The sequence below is a fragment of the Drosophila gunungcola genome, unplaced genomic scaffold (assembly GCF_025200985.1).
Source record: "Drosophila gunungcola strain Sukarami unplaced genomic scaffold, Dgunungcola_SK_2 000024F, whole genome shotgun sequence".
Lineage (NCBI taxonomy): Eukaryota > Metazoa > Arthropoda > Insecta > Diptera > Drosophilidae > Drosophila > Drosophila gunungcola.
Window position 1 is genome coordinate 352,596 of NW_026453203.1, and position 8,947 is coordinate 361,542.

An 8,947-nucleotide genomic window follows, 5' to 3' on the forward strand; every position below is an offset into this window, starting at 1 on the left:
TATATAGTCGCACCCATCTATTTTAAGGATGTTTCACAGTGTTATTAATAAACTAAAAACTAACTAATTCATTTAATTATAGGTTCATAAAATAAGTATGATATAGGTATAGTATGGTATAGGCTACTTTTAGGCACCAACAAAACAACGCAATTTTAGGTATTTTGATGTGTGTGCATTCTTTTTCCTATATTCAATTTTAGAAAAATATGTCGATTTTTTGGGGATGAGAGTCCTTATCCAAATATTTGCACCATAGCAAAATGTTCATAAGATCAGACAGTAAGTCTCATTTCGGCCGTTATTTAGAACCAAAGTATAATCGTCCGTTTTGGCTCTTTAGGAACATTTTTTCTCGAATTCTGAGGGAGATGGATGGTCGTGTTCACCACACCGAGATTAATTAGACCTATATAGCCGTACCAATGAATTTTTTCATCGACATCGATTTGTTGCATAGTGTCAATTTTTCAACATCTGCATTAAGTACAAACTTCTGTGTGGATTTCTCTATTCAGCGAAGTTTTACAGAAGCGCAATTTTCAAACTTTGTTTTATAAAAATTGCGTTTATTTGACTTATTTTTTTTATTTATTTTTCGAGCTCCTTTGTATCTACTTTTGAAGTCCTCAGTTTTGTAGCGCTTCCATTTCCAATATCTAATTAAATATCTTTATTAGCATTGGTTTGATCTCTTTAGTTTTAACGGCACAAATCTGTTAAACAAATACTGAATATTATTATTTAGAACATTTAATTGGACGACCAGTCGCAATCAAGTCCGGTATTGTCGATATTCTTATAGTCTCAATAAGTAAAGGAAGCGAACTTCGGCTAGTCGAAATATATATACCATTGCAGATATCGTCATAATTAAATATTCTTAAAAACATTTAAATTTCTTAAAACATCAAAATTTCTAAAGCTATGACGTTTTTTAGCTCAATTATTTTATCGTTCCTATATGCTATTAAACAAAAACACCTCTTAACGAGGTGAGAAAGTCATGGCGATCGCACCTCTAACAAACAAAATATCTGATATCAAAATTTGTGACGAAAAATGAATAAATAAATGTTCCCATTCGGCACGCTGAGATAAAAATGCCTCTGTAGGCAAATTGCCTGGATGAAGCGGTCCGAATCAGAATGGGAACAGATCCAATTCCAAATTTGTCAATTTGTGTCAATTTCGACGCGTATTTTCTTTAAAATTTAAACTTAAAAAAGTGTAATATGTTACAAACCCAAGCTCAAGAACTTCTCTTAAGAAAATTATTATGTCAATTTCACCGCCTTTTCTCCTGAACCAATTAATTTTCCCAAAGTCTTGGTATGCAATCCTTAATCATTTAGCGATACTTTTCGATAGTTGTATTACTCGTTACGATGGGACCGTCACAGCAAATGTTTAATTCTGCGGCTATATATATAGTAATCTCCTATGCACACGCTCTTGGTGCGTATCGTCACTATATGTACTGTCGTCCATAGTGATACGAAATCGTTTTTCGATTTTAATAAAATTAAAGACGTACCGACGGACGGACAGACGGAAAAAGCTAGATCGACTCTCCTAGTGTCGCTGATCAAGAATATAAATACTTTATAGGGTCGTAAACGTCTCCTTCATTGCGTTGCAAACTTCTGACTGAAATTATAATACCCTTTGCAGGGGTATAAAAACCCAACTCTCTCAAACCCAATAAAATAGTGCAAGAATTAAGAATCCATACAAAACAATAAAGGAAGCAAAATCGGCAAGCTGAAGTTCATATACCCTTTAATTGAAAACATTACAAGAAATGAAGCAAACTTCGGCAAGCCGAAGTTTATATACCCTTGCAGCTTTTGTAAGAATTAAATATTTTTGAAAACATTAAAATTATGATTTACTTGCGTACTAAATGTCTAAAAACATTGAAGCAATGATGATTAGCAGCTCAATTATTAGATAGTTATTTTATATAATTTTATTATTTCTATGGGAGCTATATGATATAGTCGTCCGATTTTGATGAAATTTAAACCATAATGCTGAAATATTTAACCATTACTATATGTCGAAGAACTAATAGAAAAATTTAAAAACAGCAAAGTTATAATTTTTTTTGTATTTTTCTCTAATTGTTCCTATGGGAGCTATATGATATAGTCCTCCGATTTTGATGAAATTTAAACCGTAATTCTGAAATATTTGACCATTACTATATGTCGAAGAACTAATAGAAAAATTTAAAAACACCAAAGTTATAATTTATTTTTATTTATTTTTATGATTGTTCCTATGGGAGCTATATGCTATAGTCGTCTGATTTTGATGAAATTTAAACCGAAATTCTAAAATATTCAACCATTACTATATCTCGAAGAACTAAAAAAAAATTTAAAAAACAGAAAAGTTACTTTTTTTTTTATTTATTTTTCCGATTGTTCCTATAGGAGCTATATGCTATAGTCGTCCGATCCGGCTCGTTCCGACTTATATACTACCTGCAATAGAAAGACAACTTTTGGGAAAGTTTCATGCATATAGCTTTAAAACTGAGAGACTAGTTTGCGTAGATACGGACGGACAGACGGACATGGCTAGATCGACTCGCCTAGTGATGCTGATCAAGAATATATATACTTTATAGGGTCGGAGATGTCTCCTTCACTGCGTTGCAAACTTCTGAAATTATAATACCCTCTGCAAGGGTATAAAAATTATGATTTATTTGCGTATATGAACAAAAACATTGATGTTGTGATGAATTGCAGCTCAATTATTGGATAGTTCCTATGGCAGTTCATTTTCCGATTCTAATACAATTAAAAGCGTAATTCTGAACTGTCAAATTATTAATAAGTCAAAATAAATAAAACAAAAATACAAAATAGAAAAGTTATATATATAAAAAAATTGTTATATTTGTATTGTTCCTATGGAAGCTATAAGTTATAGTCGTCCGATTTTGATTAAAATTAAACCGAAATTCTGAATTATTTAACCATTAATAAATTTCAAAGAAATACAAAAAAAAATAAAAAAACATCAATATTATAATTTTTTTTCATTAATTTTTCCGATTGTTCCTATGGGAGCTATAAGCTATAGTCGTGCGATCCGGCTCGTTTCGACTTATGTACTACCTGCATTAGAAAGACAACTTTTGGGAAAGTTTCATACAGATAGCTTTAAAACTCTGCAGATAGTTTTAGAAACGATGGATGGACAGACGGACGGACGGACAGACGGACGGACGGACTTGGCTAGATCGACTCTCCTATTGATGCTGATCAAGAATATATATACTATATAGGGTCGGAAATGTCTCCATCACAGCTTTGCAAACTTCAGACTGAAATTAAAATACCTTCTGCACGTATATAAAAATTAAGCCATGTTTAGAGAAAGTTTGTAGAGATACCTGGTCATAAAGTTAAATTTTAGTAAGGTAATTAATAAAAAAATAAGTCAAGAAGTGTATCACAGGTATTTCTAAATTTTGTAGGCATTGTTTTGTTAAAAGCATACATCCCTAGGGTTTCAAAGTTGTTCACAAGATTTCTCGTTTTCAAAAGATTCCTGTTTAAATCGCTTGTCAGTATGACGTCAGTGAATTACAGCGAAATCTCACAGTAGGCAAAAAAAAAAATGTAATAGCAACAAAAACAGTTAGCAGCAACTATTCAAACAAAAAATGTTGTAAATTGAGCTTGGAAAACTCGTTCTTTTTGTTTGCCAAGGCGACTCAAATAAATTATGCATGAGGGCGTCGGGGTCACCATGAAATACTAGTAAAATACTATTTTGTAATAATTACAAAACGAGAAACTCGTGTTGAGTGAGTTTATTGCCAAAAATCGCTTTAAAAAATTATAGCTGACTAAATAGAAATATTTTTGCAAATAAAGATTAGAAGACTAAACAATGTTGGCCCAGCAATAACAAACGTTAAAAGTAATTTAAGGCGAAAATATCGTAAAAATATCGACCATTCATATTTTGCTTAACCACGACAAAATTTGTTATATATATATATGTATACTATTTTAGGTCTACAATATTTAAACGTTTTTTAAACTTACGTCCCAAGACCGCAAATTTGGTGCTCGACGCGAAACGCTTTTTTTAAAACTTCGAAAATGTGGGGTGTAGCTGGACTCTGTTCCTGGTGGACTAAACAGAAAAAAAGTTTGCGCATAATTTAGTGCTATTTTGGTGCTCCTGAAATCCAAAAAGACGATTCGTACTCAACAGGAAAGCTTTTTAAAAAAATTTCGAAAATGCAGGGTGTAGCTCGACTACGGGCTTCTGTGGTAGTTAAAAAATATGAAAAAGGAGTAGAGCATAATTTTGTGCTAACGGAAACATATATTTTTTAACTAAAAAAAAGGTGGGGTGTATTACGGCAAACGTGCCTTAGCCCTAGCATTGTAGCACAAAATCTACCTAATTTCCCCAGAAGCAAAATTATAGTGTGCTGAGTTCAGTCGAGCTATCAATATTAAAAAAAAAAATATGTTCCAGTCGAGCACCAAATTTGTGTTTTTTGCATTTAAGGAGCACCAAATTAGCACAAAATTATGCGCTACTTCTTTTTCTTCTAACTAAAACAGAAGCAAAGTTATAGAGTAGTCGTAGTCGAGCTTCACCCTGCATTTTTTAATTTAAAAAAATGGGTTCCCCTCGATAACCAGACTCGCGGTTTTGGGCCGTATTTAACACCAAATTAGCCAGAAATTTTGGAGAAGAAATAATTCCGATGGGAGCAATGCGGGGTGGGGCTCGACTGATCTAAAAATGTTGTACTTAGTTAGCGAATTAAGTTTGTTAGCATCAAATGATGCCCACAAAAATGTTTTTTATTTAAAGGCAGTTTTACTGCATTTGTTATTATTATATTATTATTATTATTATTATTAAAGCATATGAATTTTCTCTTAAGGTAAAACTTACCTTTGTGTGTCGACTCGGATATTTTGTTAACAATACTGTGCTCTACTTAACTCGAAATGCTAACAATAGTGCATTAAAGACCATGGTCTTAATGTACATGGTCCGTAAAATTAAATACGGAAGTGCCTTAAGTACTTAATAAGTATTTATCGATTGTTCCATTTGTTGAGTTAAGGCTGCTATAACTTTTCGCGCATGGTATCTAACAGTAATCCAAATAATTCGATAATAAGATTCAGTCAGACGTAAAAAATATCATTGATGAGGAAAATTTAATAAGCTTTAAATTGGTTTAATTTTCTGAATTTTATTTACAAGAGAATGATGTTTTGTTCGATTACAGAATTTTGCACTAGTAATAAATAAAAAAAAAAACTTTAAAAATACTGAAAAGGGCTTTTGAAATAATTGGTTGCTGTCTGAGACTCAGAAAGCTTGCTAGTCTTTTATCAAAGCTTGGGGTTGCTAAACCACCACCTCACTACAAAAAAAAAATATCATACATGTGCCTACTAACATATGCGCGAACCATATGCAGGAAAGCTTTTTCATATTTAGGTAACGTAAGGGCGAAACTGCGCTGTCAGTTCTCCCGTGAACGGAACCACTACATTTTGAAATACCTTTTTAATTATTTAAACATCTTTAGCACAATATAAATTGTAACATTTAATTAAACCTAAAACAAGAAAGGAAGCAAACTTCGGCAAGCCAAATGTTTTATACTTTTGCAACTATTGCAAAAATGATCTATTCTTTAAAACATCTAAATTTCGATTCATATGTTTAAAAACATGGAAGCTATGATGATTTTCAGCTAACATTTTCTGCAAGGGTGTAAAAGTGTGGCACTGTTCAAGCTTTCCTCAATCCTGGGTCCTAAAGCGATAGTAAATAATTGTTTGAGCAAAAAAATATGATGGCCCTTTGACTTACTTTAAGCGTACCGAAAGAAAGCGCGAAGACAACCTTACTATATAATTCAAATTATATCAGGAACGAGTGATACACCACAACGTATCGTCTTAAGCAAAAAGAAGTACATTCCATGACTATAAATTTTAACTGGTTAAGGGGAAACATCAGGATTATGAAAGTTCAAATTTGAAAATTGAATATCTTGGGATCGGTTGGACATAATATAGCAGCTGCGCATTTAGTTGCATTTTTGTTGAAAATACGCTTCGAAGAATTTGTAAAACATTTTTCGAATTTGTGAGCAAGAACAAAAGTCTGTTAATCAGTCCAGGAAATATTTTTGTTCTGTTAAGTGGCTTGAGCTGATTCTTTTAATAAGCATGATTTTTTTTTTTGGAAAACAACTATGCACCCATATGCGAGCGATGCACATCTTTCTCAAAAGTGGGACTTAATTCGAAAATGTTTCTTTAAATATATATAATTTAATTCCAGTTAAAAAAGATGCAATTTTGCATCGAACCCTGTTTAAGGGGTATTCTAGTCTAGAGGCTTGAATTTCAATCTATTTTTGACAATTAATAAAGAAGCATTTAATAGTTTCACCATCCGTTTTTTCAAAATTTGTTTAATAAAACAAAAAAAATGTATTTTTATCGAGTTATGCGTCTTTAAATAGAGGGGGAAAAACGGCCGAGTTTTGAAAAACTTTTAGAAAGATATTTTTGAACACCATAACTATCGAATTCTAGGAAAAAAAATCGGTTTTTTCGTATTTCTAGCCTTGAATACCCCCTTTAACAATAATTTTAAGTTTAACATACTGCACAATCCAAAGCTGAACTTTTGTTTTAGGATAATGCGTATAATACACATTTTTTCGTTTTGGTGCATTTTTTGGGGGTTATTGAAATTTTTCAAGTATATTTTTTTGTTCTATCTACTTAAGATATTTTTATGTTTTATAATATCGTAAATTTCAATTGAAAAATATATTTCTTTTGAGTGGATAGATTGATTGAGGGACAACTTTTTGAAAGCCTATGTTCAGCTGTTTCAATTGAAGCCTAGTATGCTGCTTAATATACGGTTTAGTCAGATGCTTAATCAGCTTTGGGACTTATCTCAGGAATAAAAATCCTTGTACTCTGTGAACATACGCGCTTCGATAATCGTGCTTAAGCTTGGAGTGAAATTTTGCTGGTAATTTCTTTCTAAAAATGTTAGTTCGCTGGTTTATACTATTATTTGGAGCACAAAATCAGCAACTTGTCTCTCCCATGGTAATGTTTCTCATCATGAAAAAGTCTGTATGTGAAACTTGTCAGGTTCGAATTTTTGAGCCAGGAAGTAAAGCATCTCGTTTTTTTTATCAACCTAAGACTTGCCTGACTTATATTAAAGATTGGCTTACTACAAAAATCTTTTTAAAACTAATAATCGTTCGGCGTCTCGACATTGCGATCTTGGTCCTGGCACTCGGCACTTGGTTAACTTGCTAGAAGAATTTAGGTTTCTCTTATCAATTCGAGCGTCGATGTTATATGTGTGTCTGAAACTTGGTTTGTTCCTAATTTATGTGATGTTTTAGTTGAATGTGATGGTTATAACTTGCATCGCTCTGGTCGTGATAGTCATGTGGGTGGGGTTGCAATATATGTGAGTAAAAAGTTATGTTCAACGATTGTATGTAAACACTCAACCAGTAGTGTAATTAAATACTTATTTATAGAAATTAGATGCCAAATATAGCTGATAAGCTATTAATTGGGTGTATATACCGACCTAACTGCCGGATTGACTATGATTAATTTTTAAATATCCTCCCTTACGTGTCATTAAATTATTCAGACGTCATTTTAACAGGCGATTTCAATAGCGATATTTTAAGGGACTTCCACCCGCAGAAGACATGAAATCGCTGGGGATGAAGTTGGTTAGCTTTGTGTCCCCTACGCATTTTACCAAAACCCGCAACTCGCTTTTAGGTTTATTTTTTGTGTCTGGTACAGATGACCAACTTATTGTCCCATTCTTTTCAAATCATGACCTCATATTCTTGACTTATGCACTTGTCCATCCAATAGTTTTTAGGGACCTTAGAAATATCAACTGTGACCTTTTGGACTTGTAACGAATCACTCATAATTCCGAGTTCAGGCGAGATGGTGATATATGGAACTGAACGCACGCGAGCGTTGGTCTGGCTGCTGCTTGTCGGCAATGAGGGGGTGGTGGTCTTGCTTCAGATTCCATAGATGCCTTGTATGATCCTAATACTTATTTTCGCGTGAAAGACAAGCTTACTAAAACCGGAAGTAGACAACTCATACAAGAATAGTGGAGAGGAACATTGGTTTCTTATAGCCTAAATAAAGTCTCAGTTCATCTCCAATGACTATGGCCATCATACCCTTTTATTTTCTTAACTATTGATGACCCCTTATTAGGCCTAGATACCCTACTCTACAGAGGCTTAATGCTAGCTGCGGCAAATAATATTGGTGTTTAAAACATTATAAACATATTTATTACAACTAAGACAAAATAATACACTTAAGATTAGACATTAAAATTATGGGTGAATAAATAAAAATATATTGGAATCGACATGCATGAATGTATACAACAGTAAATATAAATAATAATTAAAATAATATTAATATTATCAAAATGTGATTAATGAAATTAATGGTAAATCATGACACAATGAAATTTATCTATTTTAAAAATTGCAGACGACTTAGGGGAACAAATAGACGAAAACAATGTTACACTCTTAGTTACACTTTTACTGGACTATATTAAGGCCTTCGATACAGTAAACCATAATGGCCTTTGTGCAAAACTACGTAATATGCTTATGTTTTCTAAAACTTCTGTCAAACTTGTGTCATCGTACCTACAAAATCTTCGTCAATCTGTTGTACTGTCTAGCGTTTCGGCTTCATATAAAAATGTTAATCGTGGTGTACCCCAAGGGTCTGTGCTTGGTCCCTTATTGTTTACCTTATATGTTAATGACCTTCCCAATGCGTTATCTGAATATAATGTACACTTGTATGCTGATGATGTCCAAATGTAT

At 32.7% G+C, this 8,947-nt stretch overlaps 2 protein-coding genes across 8 annotated transcripts in view; both read right to left on the bottom strand.

Annotated features, from left to right (window-relative positions):
- The window catches only part of LOC128263884 (uncharacterized), a 193,279-nt gene extending 188,238 nt beyond the window's left edge, over positions 1-5,041 (bottom strand). Inside the window, exon 1 of one of the 3 annotated variants that reach the window (XM_052999160.1) lies at positions 4,945-5,041. The gene's annotated coding sequence lies outside the window, so the exon portion shown is untranslated. Of the gene's footprint in view, positions 1-4,073; positions 4,160-4,944 lie in introns of those variants that run through there. The other 2 variants (XM_052999161.1, XM_052999159.1) reach the window with 2 other exon arrangements.
- The window catches only part of LOC128263883 (uncharacterized), a 160,009-nt gene extending 154,722 nt beyond the window's left edge, over positions 1-5,287 (bottom strand). For 2 of the 5 annotated variants that reach the window (XM_052999157.1, XM_052999156.1), the window contains exons 1-2: positions 4,945-5,077; positions 4,074-4,164 (exon numbers count right to left, since the gene is read on the bottom strand). The gene's annotated coding sequence lies outside the window, so the exon portion shown is untranslated. Of the gene's footprint in view, positions 1-4,073; positions 4,165-4,944; positions 5,084-5,259 lie in introns of those variants that run through there. The other 3 variants (XM_052999158.1, XM_052999154.1, XM_052999155.1) reach the window with 3 other exon arrangements.
- Positions 5,288-8,947: the final 3,660 nt, after the last annotated feature.